The sequence below is a fragment of the Gracilinanus agilis genome, chromosome 3 (genome assembly GCF_016433145.1).
Source record: "Gracilinanus agilis isolate LMUSP501 chromosome 3, AgileGrace, whole genome shotgun sequence".
Classification (NCBI taxonomy): Eukaryota; Metazoa; Chordata; class Mammalia; order Didelphimorphia; family Didelphidae; genus Gracilinanus; species Gracilinanus agilis.
The window spans coordinates 210,907,786-210,930,148 of record NC_058132.1 but is presented as its reverse complement, the minus strand read 5'-3'; positions in this window follow the sequence as shown (position 1 = coordinate 210,930,148).

The window sequence follows — 22,363 nt, the reverse complement described above, 5'->3', positions numbered from 1 at the left end:
TGCTGCCACAGCTTTATTAGCAACTAAATCTGCTGATCTGGTACTAGGATGTCCTCTGATATAATGTGCCCTCATGAAGTCAAGACATTGTTATTAAGACTTAAAACTCAGGCTTTAGTGATCAAAGGATTACAAGATATGAGATAACCCTATTGAATAATTAACATATCACATTAAAACTCTGTGGAGTTCTTAATCCTGCAACCTTGCTCCCAGATTTGCCAACTTCTGGTGAACCTTTATGTGATTGTACATCTTTAGTGTCCACTACTGATAAACCTCATAATGATTTACTGACACCCATTTGGATAATTTGGATTTAATATTATTTATAGATGGTTCTTCTTTTATGAGAGATGGTGTACATTATACAGGAGCTGCGGTAGTTACAGAATTGGATACTCTATGGTCAGCTTCCTTACCCTCACATTTAAGTGCACAAGATGCAGAACTCACAGCTTTGAAACAGGCCTGTATCATTGCATAGAATAAAAGGGTCACAATTTACAAAGACTCCCCTTATGCATTTGGCATATGTCATGCCATCGGCATGTTATGGCTTCCAAGGGGATTCTTAGCATCAGCTGGAAAATGTATTGCCAATGCAAACCTTATTACTGAACTTCTTTCTGCCATCCAGCTCCCCAAAGCCAGAGCTATTGTTCACTGCTCTGCACACATAGGTGGCACTGACCCTGTCCCCAGGGGAAACGATCGAGCAGATGTTGCAGCCAAACTAGCAGCCTTAGAAGGATCTGAGTTAATTATGCTACTAACAATTACTTATGATTTGGATCTATCCCTTTCCTGTGACTCTTAATATATATTAAGACATAGGACTTGCTTGTACTGCACTCTATATCAAGTAATCAGCATTGAATTTTCTGGCTCCATTCTCTGAAAGTAAAGAAAAGGATTGAACTGGGAGATGTTATTTCCCATTTCTTTTGAGATCTAGTTTCTTTTTCTATTTCTTTCATGATGTGACAACTTACTGTAGTCCAGGCTACTAAGTTGGGTTAGTGAGTGATTGTTGTTGCGAACTTATGGAACATGGATTGCTACAATAACCTGTTGTGATTTGTGATTTTAATTTTTTTCTTTCCTAGAATTTTTCTTTCTTCTTATTTTTAATATCCTATATTTCTCTCAGAGGTTATTTTTTCCTTTTTATTTTTCTTTGGACTCTTTGATGTTTTAATAATTGATTCATATACCTTATGCCTTGACCATGTATTCCTTTGTGATTCCCATGTGTATCCCTGTATCCTCTTCAGGGGGAATGTAAAGTTATTCTCCTCAGGGGGGATTATGCTATTGCTGTGAATTTAGACTTGAATTTGACCCTAATTTAGAACAGAAGGCTACCTCCCAGAATCCAGAAGTCTCCATGAAGATGCCTGCAGAGACCATACATTGCACCAGAAGATCCAGAGTGAACTTTGAGACATGGCAAATTTGAACTTTGGGGGGGGGGGAGGGGTTGAATGTATTTATTTTGAATGGACACTTTTATGCCAGAAAGGGGACTGCCCCCTAAATGTTTTTTGTCCATGCTCTAAACATTGGTTTTGTGCTTTCTCCCTTTTATTTCCCTTTTATTTCCAAATTATTGTAAATTTTAATTTGATTATGTTTTCGTGATCCACTGGGGAGACTGGTCTCCAAAAGGATCACAGGGGGGGAATGTAAAGTTGGAAGACATTATAACCCTTGAAACTACATTACCCAAACTCCGTTTCAACATACCCATAATTCCTTAACCTTTGCTTATTGTATGTGAGGTTTTGCGGACTGTATTTAATTTGGGTTTGCATGGTCATGCCTTCTTCTTGGCATGGGAAGTGTGTGGTGAGAGGTGCTGGGGAGGTAGCAGCTTGCGGCAACATGGGTTGAGTAGGTACTGTTTCCCCGCATTTCTCTAGTTTTCTAATTTTATGTTAATAAATCCTTATAAATATCATACTTTGGAGGCATTGAATATTAATTTTAGTACTTACAGGAAGGACATGGATAAGGTCAAGTAGACCCAAAGAAAGGCAACCAGAATATTGAAGAACCTTAAATCTATACTATACAATAATCTATTGAAGGAACTCGAGATATTTAGCCTGAATAATATTAAATTTCATGTGAATAAGATAACTGGTCTTCAATTATTTGAAAAAAGGCTAGTACCTGGAAGAGAGATTATAATTGATTCAATTAGTTATAGTGGGCAGAACTAAGAAAAGTGGCTAGAAGTAGCAAAAAAAGAGAAACTTAGGCTTGATAGAAATTCTAACATTTAGAATTATCAAAAACTATACTGAGATTCCTCTGAATGAATTGTTTCCCTTTCAATGTAAGTCTTTAAGCAAGGAGTAGATAGCCACTTATTAGGTATGGTGAGGAAAATATTCTTGATAAGTTTGGGATAACTAGATGACATCTTAGATTCTAACTGTATTATCACTTGACCCTGTAATAGCTAAAAATTAAAAAAAAAGAAACCTTACATGAAAAAGATCTGGATATTTAAAAAAAAAACTGAAAATAAAGGCATAAGAATTGTATGGCTGGACAGCCAAAACAAAATAATTCAACCCTATAAGAAGCATAATGTTTGGAACAAGGTAAATTACAGTCCCTGTAGTATTGTGTTCCATTCTAGGCACGATTTATTTTTTCATGGAACCTGAGAGCAACTATTTCACCCAAGTAGTAATGATAGAATAGAAGAAAGCCTCTAGATATAATATGACAAGCTTTTTAAAGTTCCAGAGAGAAGATTTCAAAAAACTAAGATGAAGCAAAACACTACTGCCTAAAATTATACAGGAAAAATGAGTAGAGATATAGATCTTGCTGATTACATAGTAATACATCCAACAATGATTCCTATAAAGAAAAAAGGGGCAGGGGAATTTTAAAGAGAAATAATTTGAGGCTAAAAATTCAAATGTAGGGTATTTACTGAACTCAAAGAATTACTTCCCCAATATCAAGTTTTCTGGGATTCATGAAGGGGATAGGAGAAGGATTTGGAAATCAAAGAATGATGACATACTTCCACTGGGATAAAAAATTCGGTGTCCCATTCCACAATCCCATTCTATTCTACATCAAATAACTTTAAAAATGTAGTTAAAATTATAGTTTATTCCCCCAAAGCATCTGATTATTTCTCTTCCAAATGTGGATTGCCTATAATCAGTGTCAGAGTCAGACATTGAACCCATGCCTGCCGGACTCTGAGACTAACTATCCACTATACTATGCTATCTCTATACCTTTATAATTTTAGAATTAACCCTGATTGGTTACACCTTATCTTTAAAAGTCTATTTTTTAAAGCATTTTAGCCAAAGAAATAAAGAATCCTTGGACCTAAAGTATATACAGGATCCACTAAATATATAAAATCTATCATAGAATAGCAACACAAGATATCAAGCCCTCTGCTGAATTTGGAAAAGCAAGTTACCATGACAACAGAAGTGCCTATTCTCTAAACTTGGACTGGGCATGTGCAAAAAGGTGCCAATATATTCAAAAGAGAATATAATGGGAGTAAACGACAGAGGCAAGGCACCCTATTTTTTATTTGTCTATTATTGGGATGGGGATCAACTCCTTTTCCATTATGAAATTTGAACAAGTATAGGGTGTACCTCTCAGAATTTTAAGTCCTTTATTTCTGGAAGAGATAGGGATTGTTATCAATGTTGTATATGGTGAATCTATTGAATTTAAATGAGATCTAGATCTATATGAGCCAGTAAAGCACTAAGTCTAGGTTCCTCTGTGGTTTTCCTGACACTGTAAAGTTGTGACAGAGTGAAAGGAGGGAGCAGTAGTAGGTATTTTAACATTGCTATTGTTGTTGAATTCAATTTAACAGACATTTATCAAGCACCTTCCACATGCAAGATATAGTGCTAGTTATTGATAATACAAAGACATAAATATAACAATCTTTGCCCTTGAGGAGATTATATATTGATTACATATATATGTATATTATATAAGGAGAGATACCACATGTACACATTTAAGTAAATACTATATAGAAACAAAATTAGTGACAGGGAGAAGAAGAGGAAGGGAGAGAGAGAGAGAGACAGAGAGAGAGACAGAGAGAGAGACAGAGAGCGAGAGCGAGAGCGAGAGCGAGAGCGAGAGAGAGAGAGAGAGAGAGAGAGAGAGAGAGAGAGAGAGAGAGACAGAGGAGAAACATGCAGGCTTCATTAATAACAGCTTTGTGGAGGAGACTGTACTTGGACTGTACTTTGTAGGAAAGGAGGAATTGTAGAAGGTAGAAGTAAAGAAGGAAGGAATATATAACAGACCAGCAATTATGGCATGGAGTTAACAGTGGGGAAATCACAAAAGTGATCCCTTCGTCATCAAGTTTCTCATCAGCACTCTGTCTGAATTCTTCCTTTGCTCTTAACATCACCTTAATATCACTAAGGCTATCAGGAAATATCCTGTGTAAGTGAAGGTACCTAAGTCATACTTCAAATGAAGTAGGGTTTCTACAAGATAGAAGTGAGGAAGGAGTACATTCCAGACATTAAACATTAAAGACTTGGAGGTGGAGGTGAGGATAGAATTTCAAGTATGAGGAACAATTAGGAGGCCATTGAAAATAGAACAGACATGTGCTTCTGGGTTAAGATGGCAGCAGAGTAAAAGCGGCATGTTTAACATCTCCTAATCCACACAGATAGGACTCCTCAAGAGGACATAAAAACCAAATCCAGATGAATGAAGGGACCCACAACAGGGCACAACATTGAAAGTATTTGGGATCTGGGCATTTCCGTACTATAAGGGGGTGGAATAGCTCTCACTAAAACGTGAGCTGAGCAACACACACACACACACACACACACACACACACACACACACACACACACCACCTAGAGTGCCAATGCCAGCACACAAGAGTTAGAGCAAGTTTGTGGCATTCATTAAGTTCTTGGCAGCTACCTGGGATGACCAGGGCCTGCTCCTGAGAGCAGCAAGACTTAAAACCCCAAGAGGCTAAAGAACTCAGACTTTGAACACAGATCTTGAGTACAGGCACGGACTTTGAGCTCAGGCACGGACTTGGACCTTGAGCACAGGCACGGACCTTGGGTGGAGACCTAGTGAGGAGGGCTGAATGACTGTGGAAGCAGCGCCCTGAGACTGTTAAAGGAGTCTTGGGCAGAGGAGCAAGCAAGGGGACCACCAGGAGGCTTAACCCTGAGAAAAGCTAGACTTGAGACCTCAGAAGCCTATAGAGCACAGACCGAACATAGGCAGGAGGACAAAGCTGAGAGGGCGCACAGCACTGTGACTCAGGTGAAACTGCTCCACAGTTCGATAGGCAGTGAGCCTGTCTGCCTCATCCAGACTTCCGACTGAGAAAGAAATAATAATAATGGCAAGCCATGAACAAGAACCTCCAAAGAGAAAGATCAAGAAGAAATCTTTAACACTAGACAACTTTTACACAAAAAAAAATCCAGACAACAGAGCAAATAGCTAAGGAGAACAAACAAGTAATTGCATCCAAACCTTCCCCCAAAAAATGAAAATTGGTCACAAGCTCTTGAAGAGTTCAAATCTGAGATCATAAGGAAGATAGAAGAGATTTGGCAGGAGAAATGCAAAATAGCTCAAAAGGAAATTAACAGGTTAAAAGACAGAAACTCCCAACTGGAGAAAAATGCCCAAAAATCAAACAAAATGATGAGCAAATTAGAGGAAACCATGAAAAACAGAATAGACCAAATTGAAAAGGAAAATCAAAAGATTATAGCAGAAAAGCAGTCTCTAAAGACCAGAATTAGGCAAGTAGAAGCCAATGATCTCACAAGACAGCAATAACAAATAAAGCGAAATCAAAAGACTGATAAAATAGAAGGAAACATGAAATGTCTCACTGAGAAATTGACAGATCAAGAAAACAGGTCTAGAAGAGACAATTTGAGAATCATTGGTCTTCCTGAAAAAATCAGAAATTAATAGAAATTTGGATTCCATACTACAAGAAATTATCCAAAAAAACTGCCCTAATGTTCTTTAACAAGAGGGCAAAATAGACATTGAAAGGATCCATAGATCACTTTCTACACTAAACCCTGAAAATACAACCCCTAGGGATATGAAAGCCAAATTCAAGAGCTTCCAAGTAAAAGAAAAAAATTTACAAGAAGCCAGAAAAAGACGATTCAGATATCAAGGAGCACCAATCAGGATCACATAGGATTTGGCAGCCTCCACACTAAAAGATCGCAAGACAGAGACAGTAATTACATCCTGATAAAATGCAGACTAGACAATGAGGAAATAACAGTACTCAACATGTATGCACCAAATGGTATAGCATCCAAATTGCTAAGGGAGAAACTGGCAAAGCTCAAGATGGATATAGATAGTAAAACTATGCTAGTGGGAGATCTAAATATTCCTCTTTCAGATCTAGATAAATCAAACAAAAAATAAATAAGAAAGAGATAAGAGAGGTGAATGAAATCCTAGAAAATTTAGGTTTAATAGATATGTGGAGAAAAATAAATAGGGACAAAAAGGAATACACCTTCTTTTCAGCTGCACACGGCACATTCACAAAGATTGACCATGTAATAGGGCATAGAAACATTGCAAGTAAATGCAAAGAGCAGAAATAAGAAATGTAACCTTTTTAGATCATAATGCAATAAAAATAATAATGAGTAAGGACACATGGACAGGCAAATCAAAAACTAATTGGAAATTAAATAATATGATTCCCTGAAAACAGTTAAAGAACAAATCATAGAAACAATCAATAATTTTATTGAAGAGAATGACAATGATGAGACATCCTACCAAATTCTGTGGGATGCAGGTAAGGCAGTACTCAGGGGGAAATTTATGTCTTTGAGTGCATGTATTAACAAATCAGAGAGGGCAAAGATCAATGAACTGGGCATGCAAATCAAAAAACTAGAAAGGGAACAAATTAAAAATCCCCAGGTAAAGACCAAATTAGAGATTATAAAAATTAAAGGATAAATCAATAAAATTGAAAGTAAAAGAATTACTGAATTAATAAATATGACTAGAAGCTGGTACTTTGAAAAAACAAACAAAATTGACAAAGTACTGGTCAATCACATTTAAAAAAGGAAAGAGGAAAACCAAATCATCACTATCAAAGATAAAATGGGAGACCTCACCTCTAATGAAGAGGAAATCAAGGCAATCATTAAAAACTATTTTGCCCAATTATATGGCAAAAAATATAGCAACTTAGGTGAGATGGATGAATATTTACATAAATATAAATTGCCTTGATCCATGGTTCCCAAACTTTTTTAGCCTAGCACCCCCTTTCCAGAAAAAAATTTTACTTAGCACTCCCTGTCACATACTATCACCACCCGCTTACAATTATTAACCCCCCCCCAAATGCACCCGTGGCCATCACTGCCCCCTGGATCGCTGCAGCACCCACCAGGGGGCAGTGGAGCACACTTTGGGAATCACTGGCCAGATTAACAGTAGAAGAAATAGAATACTTAAATAATCCCATATCAGAAAAAGAAATTGAAGAAGCCATCAAAGAACTCCCTAAGAAAAAATCCCTAGGACCAGATGGATTCACAAATGAATTCTATCCAACCTTCAAAGAATAACTAATTCCAATTCTATACAAACTATTTGACATAATAAGCAAAGGGATTCTACCAAATTCCTTTTATGGCACAAATATGGTACCGATCCCAAAACCAGGTAGATCAAAAACAGAGAAAGAAATCTACAGACCAATCTCCTTGATGAACATAGATGCAAAAATCTTAAACAGAATACTAGCAAAAAGACTCCAGCAAGAGATCACGAGAGTTATTCATTATGATGAGGTGGGATTTATACCAGGAATGCAAGGGTAGTTCAACATAAGGAAAACCATCCACATAAATGACCATATCAACAAGCAAACCAACAAAAACCACATGATTATCTCAATAGATCCTGAAAAAGCCTTTGACAAAATACAACATCCATTCCTATTGAAAACATTAGAAAGTATAGGAATAGAAGGACCTTTCCTAAAAATAAAAAACAGTATATATCTTAAACCATCAACAAGCATCATTTGCAATGGGGATAAATTAGAAGCCTTCCCAATAAGATCAGGCGTGGAACAAGGATGCCCATTATCACCTCTATTATTTAACATTGTATTAGAAACACTAGCAGTAGCAATTAGAGAAGAAAAAGAAATGGAAGGTATCAAAATAGGCAATGAGGAGACTAAGTTATCACTCTTTGCAGATGATATGATGGTCTACTTAAAAAATCCTAGAGAATCAACTAAGAAGCTTGTAGAAATAATCAACAACTTTAGCAAAGTTGCAGGATACAAAATAAATGCACATAAATCATCAGCATTTCTATATATTTCCAACACATTAGAGCAGCAAGAGGTAGGAAGAGAAACACCGTTTAAAATCACCCTAGACAATATAAAATACTTAGGAATCTATGTACCAAAACAAACACAGCAATTATATGAAAACAACTACAAAACACTTTCCAAACAATTAAAACTAGATCTAAACAATTGGAAAAACATTGATTGCTCATGGGTAGGATGAGCTAACATAATAAAAATGACCATTCTACTCAAATTAATTTACCTATTTATTGCCACATCTATCAAACTACCAAAAAACCTTTTTACTGAATTAGAAAAAACTATAACAAAGTTCATTTTTGAAGGACAAATGATCAAGAATATCAAGGGAAATAATGAAAAAAAAAACATGAAGGAAGGTGACCTGGCAGTACCAGATATTAAACTATATTATAAAGCAGTGGTCATCAAAACGATATGGTACTGGCTAAGAGACAGAAGGGAGGATCAGCGGAGTAGACTTGAGGTAACTGACATCAGCAAGACTGTCTATGATAAACCCAAAGAGCCCAACTTTTGGGACAAAAATCCACTATTTGACAAAAACTGTTGGGAAAATTGGAAAACAATATGGGAGAGATTAGGTTTAGTTCAACATCTCACCCTACACCAAGATAAATTCAGAATGGGTGAATGACTTGAATATAAAGAAGGAAACTGTAAGTAAATTAGGTGAACACAGAATAGTATACTTGTCAGATATATCGGAAAGGGAAAATTTTAAAACCATGCAAGAGTTAGAAAAAATTACAAAATGTAAAATAAATAATTTTGATTATATTAAATTAAAAAGCCTTTGTACAAATAAAAACAATGCAACCAAAATGAGAAGGGAAACAACAAACTGGGAAAAAATCTTTATAACAAAAAACTCTGACAAAGGTCTAATTACTCAAATATACAAGAAGCTAAATCAACTGTATAAAAAAATCAAGCCATTCCCCAATTGATAAATGGATAAGGGACATGAATAGGCAATTTTCATATAAAAAAATCAAAACTGTCAATAAGCACATGAGAAAATGTTCTAAATCTCTAATAATTAGAGAAATGCAAATCAAAACAACTCTGAGGTACCACCTCACACCTAGCAAATTGGCTAAAATGATAGCAGGTGAGAGTAATAAATGTTGGAGGGATGTGGCAAAATTGGGACATTAATAATGCATTGCTGGTGGAGTTGTGAACTGATCCAACCATTCTGTATGGCAATTTGGAACTATGCCTAAAGAGCTCTAAAAGACTGCCTGCCCTTCAATCCAGCCACACCATTGCTGGGTTTGTACCCCAAAAAGATAATAGATAAACAGACTTGTACAAAAATATTTATAGCTGTACTTTTTGTGGTGGCAAGCAAAACTGGAAAACGAGGGTATGCCCTTCAATTGGAGAATGGCTGAACAAATTGTGGTATATGCTGGTGATGGAATACTATTGGGCTCAAAGGAATAATACTGGAGGAATTCCATGTGAACTGGAAATCCCTCCAGGAATTGATGCAGAGTGAAAGGAGCAGTGCCAGAAGAACATAGTACACAGAGACTGATACACTGTGGTAAAGTTCAATGTAATATATTTCTGTACTAGCAGCAATGCAATGACCCAGTACAATTCTGAAGCGTTTATGGAAAGAACGCTACCCACATTCAGAGGAAGAACTACAGAAGTGAAAACACAGAAGAAAAACAACTGCTTGAACACATGGGTTTATTAGGACATGATTGGGGATGTAGACTCGAAATGACCACACCAAGCAACTATCAATAATATGTAAATAAATCTTGATTGATGACACATGTTAAAACCAGTGGAAATGCATGTTGGCTATGGGTGAAGGGAAAAATAAAAACATGAATTGTGTAAAAAATAAATTTTAATAAATTTTTAAAAAAAGAAAATAGAACAGATAGTTCATAAAGGAGAACAATGTAAAACAAGAACAGAAAGAGACATAAAACCATATTGTTGAAGGTTTTAAAGGCCTAAGAACTTTGTATTTCATCCTAAAGGCAATAGGGAGCTACTGAAGATGTTTAGGGAAAAGTGTATTATCCAGACAGAGATGATACACTCAGATTGTAGACTGAGGCATCTTCTTCTTGTGCATGGCCAATGTGGGAATAAATGTTTGTAAGTGGGATTTTGTTTCTCTTTCTTCTTCATTTGGGTGTAAGAAAAAGTATATTTTTGTTCATTAAAAAAGAATAGTTAGGGCAGCTGGGTAGCTCAGTGGAGTGAGAGTCAGGCCTAGAGACAGGAGGTCCTAGGTTCAAACCCGGCCTCAGCCACTTCCCAGCTGTGTGACCCTGGGCAAGTCACTTGACCCCCATTGCCCACCCTTACCAATCTTCCACCTATGAGACAATACACCGAAGTACAAGGGTTTAAAAAAATTTTTTTAAATTAAAAAAATTAATAAAAAAAAAGAATAGTTAGTGGCAAAGACATACTTATGTTTCATATTTATGCATATATGTTGATGTATACCCATTTGATGGCTTTGTAGAGAATGACTCATATAGGAGAAACACCAAAAAAAGAGGCTATTAGAATAGCCTCGGTAAAAGGTAATAAGTACTTGAACTAGAGCTCAGGTTATGTGAGTGAAGAAAAGAGAATGAATGAAAAAGATGTTAGATATCATGGAGACAATACTGACAAAACTTGGCAATTGATTGGAAATCTTGGAGAGAGGGAGTATGAAAGGAAGGAAAGAGTCAGTGCTGACAGCAATGTTGTAAATCTGCGTGACATAAAGAAGAGTAATACTATCAAAGTAAAAAGTTTGGAAGAGGGAAGTACTTGAGCAAAAATATAGAATTCAATTTTGTATATGTAGAATTTGAGATTCTACTGCAATAACGACATGAAAACATCCATTGGACCATTGTTAATATGGTAATAGAACCCAGGAGAGAAGTTTAAGCCACATACATAGATTTGGGAGTCATATCTATAGAAATGATCATTAAATCTGTGGAAACTAATAAAATCACTAATGGAGAAAATGTAGATAGGACCCAGGATAGGATACTGAAGACTCCTCAAATCAAAATGGTTGAGAAGAAGATGCTTATAAAGAAAAAGAGACTGAGAAAGAACAGTAAGTGTGGTAGGAATGGAGTCAAGAGATGGATATCTTGGAAGAAACGAAAGAAAAATGTGTCCAAGAGGAGAGGGTGAGCTACAGAGTGAAAGGTGTAGAAAGGTCAAGTGGGAAAAGAAGTGAGAAAAGGGTATTGGATTTAGAAGTTAAGAGATCTTTGGGATTATCAGAGTTGTCTATTTCAGTCAAGGATTAGGATTGAGAAATAGATTTCAATGGATTAAAAACAGAGTGAAAAACCAAGAATAGAGGCAGTGAGTTTAAACTACAGTTTCTAGGAGTTTGACTGTTATGGAAGAAGACTTGAGAGGATAGTAGAATCATATGAAGATTTCTTTTTAAATTGATATTTTTCATTTTCATATCAATTTTATTTATATATATATATACAAAAAATTTTGCAAAACTAACCAACACATCAACCCAACAACATAGTATAACACATATCCATAATCCCCCATTTCTTTTTTTAATAAATTTTTCCTTTCTGTTTTAGAATCAATCCCATGTATTGGTTCTAAGGCAAAAGAGCAGTAAAGACTAGGTAATGGGTTTAAAGAGTCTTGCCCAGGGTCACATAGCTAGGAAGTGACTGAGCCCAGATTTGAAACCAGGACCTCCCATCCCTAGGCCTGGCTCCCAATCCACTAAGCCACCTAGTTGCCCCCTACTACCCCATTTCTACAAAGATGTAAGAAAGATGCAGTTTCTCATCTTTCCTTTGAGTCCAGATTTGATCATTTCTTCAGGTCTCAGATTTTATTTTATTGTTTTTGTGATTTTTTTTCTCTTTCTCTTTCTATTTTTGCATCATGTATGTCAAGGGGATAGATGTGCTATAGATGAAAGCCTGCTGGTAAGAATGGAAATCTTAGATTGTTTTTTATCTATTCACTACAGAGAGACTTTTCTTTATGGAGACATTACCCAGAATTGAAGGGTGACTTCAGTGGCAGGTTGTCTCTGTTTTGCACCACCCTTTGGTGATCTGATTCATTCAGAACCTTATTTAGGTAGGGAACAAACCTGGGGAAAACAGGTTGCATAACTTGTGAAAGATCTTTGCTGTTTTCTATTCTTTTACCCATCCTCCTCTTCTTCTTTCCTTTTGCTCTCCCTTCAATTGACAACTAATGCAATGGGTCAGGGGTATAGTCAGAAGAAGCCTTGCCTATTTGTTTAGGTACAGTAACTATTTGCTAGGGTGAGCAATAGATAAAGGGGAAGGGTACAACAAAGAAGGGATAAATTACAGAAAAATGGTAGAAAATGAATGAAGGTACATTTCTCCTTAAGGAAATCATGCTGATTTAATCAAATTTAAATCTATAGAATAGAGCATAATAATATTAATGGGTAGCATTTATATAGAACATCTATCTCACTGGATCCTTACAACAAACCTGGGGGGTTAAGTGCTATTAGTATACTCATTTTACAGATGAGGAAACTGAGGTAAAGAGATTTAATGACTTGCCCAGGGTCATAGAGTTAGTGTCTGAAGTAGGATTTGAAGTTAGGTCTTCCTCACTCCAGGCCAAGTGATCTATCCACCACTGCACCATCTAGCTGCTTACAACATAAGAAAGGAAGGAGACTAATGGTTTGAAATATTACTTATTACCTCAGATGTAGGTAGTTCCTCAATTTTCTTTGTCTAACTCTTTTTCTTTGTCATGAGGGAGAGTTCAATAAAGGAGATATTTTGGAAAATGTGATAAAAAAAAGCAATTTTTCACAAAAAAGGACCATATAATAGAGTTTGAAGAAGATCAGAAGGATAAACCTACTTACTTTACCTTGGTAATGAAGGATCATCTATGAATTTTGTATGTAGAAGGCCTAAAACCTTAATGAGCACCAATTAGACAAGCCACCTTCTTCTCCCTTAAGCTGAACATGCCTTACAGTTTTACTGCCAGTGTATAGGGATAAATATCAAATCATAGAAGTCAGAATGCATTTGCAGAACCCTCAGATTCACAACTGTAATTAGACCTGAGCATTTAGAGTCACAGGGAACTAGCATTTAAAAGGTACCACACTATGTAGTTCAGTGGAATGAGGGCCAGGCCTAGAGATAGGAGGTCCTGGGTTGAAATCTGGTCTCAAGACACTTCCTAGCTGTGTGAACCTAGGCAAGTCACTTAACCCCCGTTGCCTAACCCTTAATGCTCTTCTGCCTTGGAATCAATACCAAGTATTGATTCTAAGACAAAAAGTAAGGGTTTAAAAAATTTTTTTTGAATTTTTTAAATAAATAAAAGGCACTACACTTCTTCAGAAGCAGAGAAAAGGGCAGCATCTAAAGCAGGGAGAGCTAAAATACAAAATATAATATGTTATAATTCTTTACTATCCACCCCATTATATATAAATTTCCCTATGCTCAAACTCTGTACAATGACCATATGATATTCTAGTCTTTTCTCATAGACCCCACATACTAGATCACACCTTCCATGGATCCTTGTATAGCAGTTTCTCACCATCCTCAATTGAATTTATCTTTAAAATCTTAATGGAAGGCACCTTTCATACTGGTTACTCTCATTTCATTTAGTGCCCATTTCACAGTTTGCCACACTTGCTCGTTATATTTCTAATAAAAGTAACTCTCTTTATTGGTCAAAGATATGGCAGAAATAGGAACAGTGAAATCAAAAACCAATACCTCTTCCCTCAAGAGGTTAATTAAAGATTTTTTCCTTAACAAGCAATGGGTCAATTGGTTTTCTTTGGGGATCATAGCTCTAAGAAAATTAAAACAAATTTTAATTGATAGAATTGGGAATGACTTAATTGTGTTAAGTTTGGAGAACATCATCTACTGTTGCAAATGGGGTTTTGCTTCAAGTTAATAGGAGAGAGATGTCTTAGCAATAGCTCAGTCTTTCTGTTTGGAATGCTCACTTGGGCCTAGAGCCAGTTGGATCCTCTGAAATTGAGACTTTCAAATGACCAGGGAAAGAAGCCCAGGGAATTAAAGTATTGGTATAGGTAAGTGAATCGCATTCTTTCAACCCAAGTCTACTGTTGGTTTTTCAAAATCAGCACCTATAATCAATCCTGATCAAGATTTTCACAAAAGTTCAGTTGACTGATTATGTGGACCTCAGGCATAAAAACTAGGGAGGCAGAAGTCTATGAACCATGGGACCTTTGTGATTTTGAATACGCTGCTTAATCCCTTTATGACCCCATGTGCAATGAGTTTGAGCTAATTGATCCTGAAGAACCCTTCAGTTTTTAGGATTTTGTGCCTCTAAGATGTCAAATTCCAAGTCATCGGCTTTTTGAGGACATGATAAGATTTTTCCTTCTGGTCACTTGTGATCAGGATCAACCATATAATATTTATTCATTCATTCACTGAACCTCTATTATGACCCTACTCTGTTCTAGGGACTATTCTTGACACTAGATATATCAAAATTCCATCACTTATCCCTGAAGAAGCTTATATTCTACTGGGGAAAATGCACATAAATAAGTAAGTACAAAATAATAAAAGTAAATAAAATGTAATTTTCTTGGGTGGGGGAATACTAACATCTTGGAAGACCAAAAAAGTCTTGGGCAACCATGGTGCTTGTACTGAGCTCTGGAGGAAGCTAGAAATTCCAATAGGAATAGATAATGAAGGAAGGCATTCCAAGTTTGGGGAATAGATTGAACATCATGGAGATAAGCAATGAACTGTAATGGATGTAAAATAGCAAGCAAGTCAGCTTGGCTAAAACTCTGAATCTATGAGGAGGAACAATATGAAATCTCCTTGACTGGTAGACTAGGGCAAAACTATAAAAGGTTTTAAATATCTAATCAAAATAATTGTATTTTACCCAGGAAGAAAGGAAGGAATGTCTGAATGAACAAATGAAAGAATAGAGGAATCTGCATTGATTAAACATTTATTGTTTGCCAAGAACTGTACAAAGTATTAGAGATAAAAACTTAAAAGGGAAATACTACTAGATCATAAAGAGCCCATCTTTTAATTGGGGGAAAGAACATGTAATGATAACTACCATTTATATAGTGTTTTAAATGATGAAAAAAATATTTTGTGTATGTTATCCAATGTCAACTTTATGCAATAGGCATGATTATTGTCCTCATTAACAAATTAAGAAAATGAGACTGATAGAATTTAAATGGTTTACCTAGAGACACTCTGCAAGTATCTGAGGCAGGTTTCAAACTCAGGCCTCCCTGACTCTATGTCTGGAGCTTTATCTACTATGTCATCTAGTTGTTCATATAGGATAATTCAGCTCCAGGGCAGATGGAAAGACCTGGTGGCCCTTAGGGTACAGATAAAGGGCAGGTAGTAAGAGCTAGTGGTCTTCCATATAGCTATAATAGTCATTTATGATTTGCTGCTTAGTCAAGTGGGGTGTGCAATCACATCCTCCCATTTAGGCAGGGGAAAGATGTGCAACATCAGTGACCTATCCTGTGGTTTTTGAGAAAATAGGACTGGTCCTGAGGAACAGAGAATAGTACGAGGTCTAGGTCCCTTCACAGTGGGTTAGCAATGGAGGAAATGGTCAACATTCAACTTAGAGGGGGAATCTAGCACTTATGAGAAAATGGGTAACAGGGGCTGAAGAAAGAGAAAAGAAACACTCCTCACTGTGGTGTTTGGATAGGACTTCCAAAATCTATTAGAATTTCAGCATCAGGTAGGCAAGAGTATTTTAGATTCAATAGGGAATCAGAGATACTTTCTGATCTAGTTGGATCTTTGATTTAAAAATATTTTGACAGCCTGTGGATAATGGACCAATGGGACTGTAGACAAAATGTAGCTAATAACTCTTATGTTCCATTTAGCCCAAAGTTTCAAGAATTCTGTAAATCAAGATTTGATAGGGGGCAATTAGGTGATTCAGTGGATTGAGAGCCAGGTTAAGAAATGGGAAGTACTGGGTTCAAATGTGGCCTCAGACACTTCCTAGATGTGTGACCCTAGACAAGTCACCTAACCTCCATTGCCTAGCCCTCGTTGCTTTTCTGATTTAGAACCAATACACAGTATTGCGTCTAAGATTATAAAAAAAGACTTGATCAGGAATTTCATATTGAGAAAAACTTGGCTTTTCAATGTAGCTTCCTCCCATTTGGAAATATTTGATTCCAGTTGTTTGGTAAATCATATGTGCCTATATAGGTATCTATGGCAAAGAGATATAAATATCTCATATAAAGTAAAGTGGACTATACAAATGATGTATTGACTACTTTACTGCTTTTTTATCTAGCCATTTGGCATGAGTGAAGAAACTATGAGATCAGGAATCACACTTGTTTTCCAGTTCCAAGACTGACATCAAAGAGTGGTGTGGGACCTAGAAGATTTCATTTAACCACTTTGAGTATTAGTCTCCTCATCTATAAGATGAAGGACTAAACTAAATAAACTCTAAGGTTCCTCTCATCTCTAACATTCTGCAAACCAATTAGGTTCCAGGAACCCTCTACAATATCAGGCTCTGGGTGAGTTTTACAAGATGTTGGAGTCACTTGAAATAATGATGTAAAAAGCTAAGAGATTATAGGGTGGTAAAAACCTTGCCAACTGATAACTCAATTGGTTATATTCTTGGCTTAAAAAAGGGATGGAGAGTGTAGTCTCTGGATGTTTGTCAAGTCTAACAGGCAGACCTTTTCTCTAATCCCAAGGAAAACAAACAATCCTCACTCTACATGTTCTGAAAATATGAACCACAATGATATATGACAGAATTGTTAGAGGATCCAAGGAATTAAAGCATTTTGCCTATCTGGCTTCTTGGAGTATACACACTTAAGGTGTAAGGAGAGGAAGGATTGAAAGCTTGCTACAGTCCTTGGTTTCCTCAATTCCTTCTCAGCCTTCAGATGGTTCAAGTTATTTATTAAGTCCTCCCTTAGTTTCTGATGCTCTCTCTTGAGTATCCAGCTTAATTGTGACTTCCAAATTGTGACTTCCAGGGTTTTACTGCTATCCCCAGTTCTTTCTTTTAATAGTATTCCTTTTTCTCTAAAGGGTAATTACTTATCATTGAGTCATTGTCCCAGTACCTTTGCTGTTCATATAATATCCGTACTTTCTTTTCAGGGTTGACTTCCTCAAGATCTCTTTAGCTAGTAAGTTTCAAAATTAGATGAAAAGTCAGGGATCCTCATTCACAATCTAATGCTCTTTCCTTTATTTTTATGCCAATTAAACATTGTGATAAAGAGCTACCAAACACATGTTCTCACAAAATAAAAGTTAATAATAGTAAGAATAGCATAAAGCCTCTCACAGCTTACAAAGTATTTTTCTCACTACAATACTGTAAAGTAAGGAGTATAAATACTATGATCCCCATTTTATAGATGATAAAATTAAATCTCATATATTTAGTAAATGTCACAAGTATTAAGCAAATCTTGTCATGAACTAAAGACAGAGTAAGGACTCAAATCTAAGTGTTTTAATTTCAACTCTAGTTTTCCTTTCATTAAATCATACTAGGGATTCAATAAGGTTTTGGTGAATTAAATTTAATGGGTTACCAATTTTCAAGGAATTAAAATGTGATAAAAATATACTTAACGTAATGAGCACATTATTTAATATTCCTTCATTGGATCTAGAGTTGAAAGCCTTACTTTCTATATTTTTGTACATGAAGTAACCAATGTTCAATATACAAAAATTACTATTCTGTACTGGCCTTTTCTCTGTTTCTTGCATTACACACTATCTTTTCCATCTGACTACCTTTGTGCTGGCTATTCTTTATGCCTGGAATATGTTTTTTCCTTTCTTCTGGCTCATAGAATCCCTTAATTCCTTTAAGATTTTCTCTCCACTATGTCAAGATAATTTAGAAGACACTCTGGAACTCTGTGTCTCCAAGATTAAGTGATATCATTCTCATTGGTCTATGGATGTATATGAATATAATCATTTAATGAGATATATCCTTGGCTATATGTGTGTCATAAAAGTGGCCATGATATTTACTGAAATATTCCCAGCTAGGAAGTTGCACCATCTTTTCCAAGCAAATGTTAGCATTTCCTATTTATTATATTTCAGAGAATTCCTATTATCGGTATAGAGGCAGACATTCAATAAATATTTACAGATTTTTAGGATCTTAGAGCTGGAAGGAATCTAAGAAATCATATACTCTTACCACATATATGTATGATAATCTCCTAAATATCCCCTAATGTGGCTCCTGCTTAAATATTTCAAGTCATGAGGAACTCATAAAATTATAAGATTTGACCGTAGGAAGTCCTCTTCTGCTTCCTGAGGCCATCTAGTAAAACTCATACCAGAACAAGAGACCTATCTGCAATAAACTTGGTAAGAGGTAATCTAATCTTTCCTGAAAAACCATTAAATGTTTTTATCTATCTATCTATCTATCTATCTATCTATCTATCTATCTATCTATCTATCTATCTATCTATCTATCTATCTATCTGTCTGTCTATCTTTCTATCTCTAGTGAAGGGAATCCTACTACCTCACAAACTACCATTCCACTTTGGTATACCTCTAATTATCATGTACTTTTTGCACCACATGAAATCCTTTCAAATACTTAATGATAGCTACTTTATATCCTCTATCATTTTTTCTCTGGGTTAAGTGACCCATTTCCTTCAATTGAAGAAAATATGGCATAATACGTCATAAATTCAAGACTTTTCCCTGTTCTGGCTGTTCTTTCCTTGATGTACTCATAGCTTAAAAATGCCCTTTTACTCTATCTTGTATACCTCACATAAGGCCACAGTACTTCAGACAGCGTCTGACTAGGACAAGAAATAGCAGAATTACCATCTCTCATTAATTTTTGCTACCCATAAAGTCACTGCTTAAATGATTCACTATTAAAAATTCCAGCTCAATATCTAGATTTAGGGAGCTATGGAGAAATATTCAATGATATACTTGAACTATATGCTGCATAAGATTCTTCTATAAAATATTTGCATTAGCCAGAAGTCATGTTTAGGAATTCTTTGGACCTTGTGCAAAGTTTCTTGGTTTTAGAGAAAAGATCTATCTAGGCAAAGTAGGGCTTGATTCCTGCTAATTTTTTCTTATGTCTTTAATGTCTTAAAGGTTTTAGTAGTGCAGACCCACTAACTAGCCTGGAAACTATGAAAGTAGTCACTCCGTAAAGACACAAATTGGTAAGTGCCAAATCTGTAAGTGGGAAAGATACTCCAAAGGTTCCTATTTTCATGTATTTGTTTGAGAAACAACCATTTGAAACACTGTAATAAAGGTAAAGATATTCTAGGGCATTACTACCACCCACCCAAATATGACATCCCCAGTTAGAATGCCAAACTGCCTCTATTAATTGAGGCTTGCCTTTGTCTTTCTGACTTCCCCACTGATATGTTCATTGTAGACTTGTAAATGTTAAGGATCTAGGAGACACATTAATCTTCACATTTCTCTAGTCCAGTTGCTTCAGTTTAAATTCTATTTTTTTACCAATTACATGTAATAACAAATTTCTACATAAGTTTTCCAAAATCATATTGTAAGAAAATACTCACATAAAACAAATCCCCAATATAAAAACTAAACTAAACTAAAGTGAAAAATAGATGTGTTGATCTACATTCTGACTCCAACAGCTTTTTCTCTGGAGTGAAAGTGCATTCTTTGTCATAAGTCCCTCGGAATTGTCCTGGATCGTTATAGTGCTGAGAGTAGCCAGGTCTGTCACAGCTGATCATTCTGCTTTTATTGTGTACAATGTTCTCCTGGTTCTGCTTATTTCATTCTGCATCAGTTCATGTAGGTCTTTCCAGATCTTTCAGAAATCATACTATTCATCATTCCTTACAGCACGATAGTATTCCATCACCATCATATTCCACAATTTATTCAACCATTCCCCAGTTGATGGATATCCCTTTAGTTTCCAATTCTTTGCCACCAAAAAAGAGTAGCTACAAATAGAGTTGCTTCAGTTTAAAAGTGAGGAAATGGGGGCCCTGAAAAGTGAAGGGAGCTAGTTGAAAGTCACTTAGTGATTAAATGGGACAGTCAGTTAGGAAACTGTTTCCTTATTCCTAGTATAATTGTGATTCAAAGTTAAAGAGAAAATTGCCAGACTTAGACTTGAAGACCTCCTTTGAGGAGAAAGCCCCTCCATCCAGAGGCATTTCACTTCTCAGCTCTAATAATTTGGAAGTGTTTCCTTACATTGAACCTAAATCTACCTTTTTGTCACTTTTATTTATTGCTCCTAGTTCTCTCTTCTAGGTTTAAAGAGAATAAGTATAATTCCTCTGAAACATGACAATTTGTCAAATATTTGAAGACAGTTATCCCGACCCACTCCCCAACTTATATTTTCCAGGATGTTTCTACAGTTCTTTTAATTGATCCTTATGTGACATTGTCTCCACTTACCTCATCATCTTGATTATACTCTATGCACTTTATGCTTGGATGCACTCTAGCTTGTCAATGCCATTCCTAAATTATGAATCCCAGAACTGAACCTACAAATTCAATAAATATTTACTTACATACTATGCTGTTCTATATAATACTGTATAATACTATGTAACAATACTGTAGTAAGTGCTATGTATGCAAAGAAAAAACAGTACTTGCTCTCCAAGAACTTATATTTTATTAAAAATGTAAAGCATATGTGTGTGACAAAGAAGATAATATTTACAATCAATGTTAAGAACATCCTCCCATAGGAAGTGGCACCTAGTTAAGCTTTAACAGAAGTTAGGAATTCTAAAAGACAGAGGTGGGAAAAGTATACATTCCAGGTATGAAAAATAGCCTGTGTAAAGGCATAGAGATGGGAGATGAAATATCAAAGCCAGAGGAAAATTACATAAATAGGTTTGGCTTGGACATCAGGTGTTGAAGATGAATATAAAATGTCTATAAAGAAGAATATAAAATATCTATATGGAAGACAAATTCTTGAGCCCTTTGAATAGAACGCTCAAATTTTTTTTTCTTAGAAGAACTCTGGAGTTACTGAAGATCATTTAGCAAGAAAGAGACATGGACATGCTTGTTTCTCAGAAATAAAATGAATGAATAAAAATCATTTTCTCTGTGCTTACTTAGTGTCAGGATCTGGACTATGCACTGGAGACAGACATACAAGATAGCATAAACAATCTATTTCCTCAAGAAGCTTGCATTCTAATAGAGGAAAATAGCACATTATTCGAAGGAAAGTTGCAAATGAGAGGAGGGAGAGATTGACAGACAGTATGCCTGAAATGGCATGGCTTAGAGATGGTCAGGAAGTTCCATAGTCAACCCGAGAGGTGGTAACATATGGTAAAATACGATGAAACAGAACCCATGTCCTGGGGATGCCTGATGGAAGGGGAAGAGAAGGCTGCAGTGCAAAAATTATGGCTTCGAGATGTCTGGGAAGCAGTTAGTTCAGGATCAAATAGGAAAAGATTAAAGCTCACCAATTAGAACCCTGGTCCAAGGGGGAAAATTCACTGAGAGGAAGATGAAGATGTGAATTCTGCATCAGGAAAATGCAAGGATGACTATCAAGTTGGAAATCTGAGTCACTGAAAGAAAGTAATCAGAAGTCTGGAAGTTTGGAGGTGTAGATTTAGGAAGGAAGATAATGAATTCCATTTTGGACAGATTGGTTTGGAAATGCCAATGGGTCAGATGCAATCTAAGATAGGAAGAATATAATGGTAATATCAATTTCCTCTTTGCAGACACTACTTCTCTCAATGCAACTTAAGATAATATTAGCTTTTTTGATTGTCATATAATACTGTTGGTTCATCTT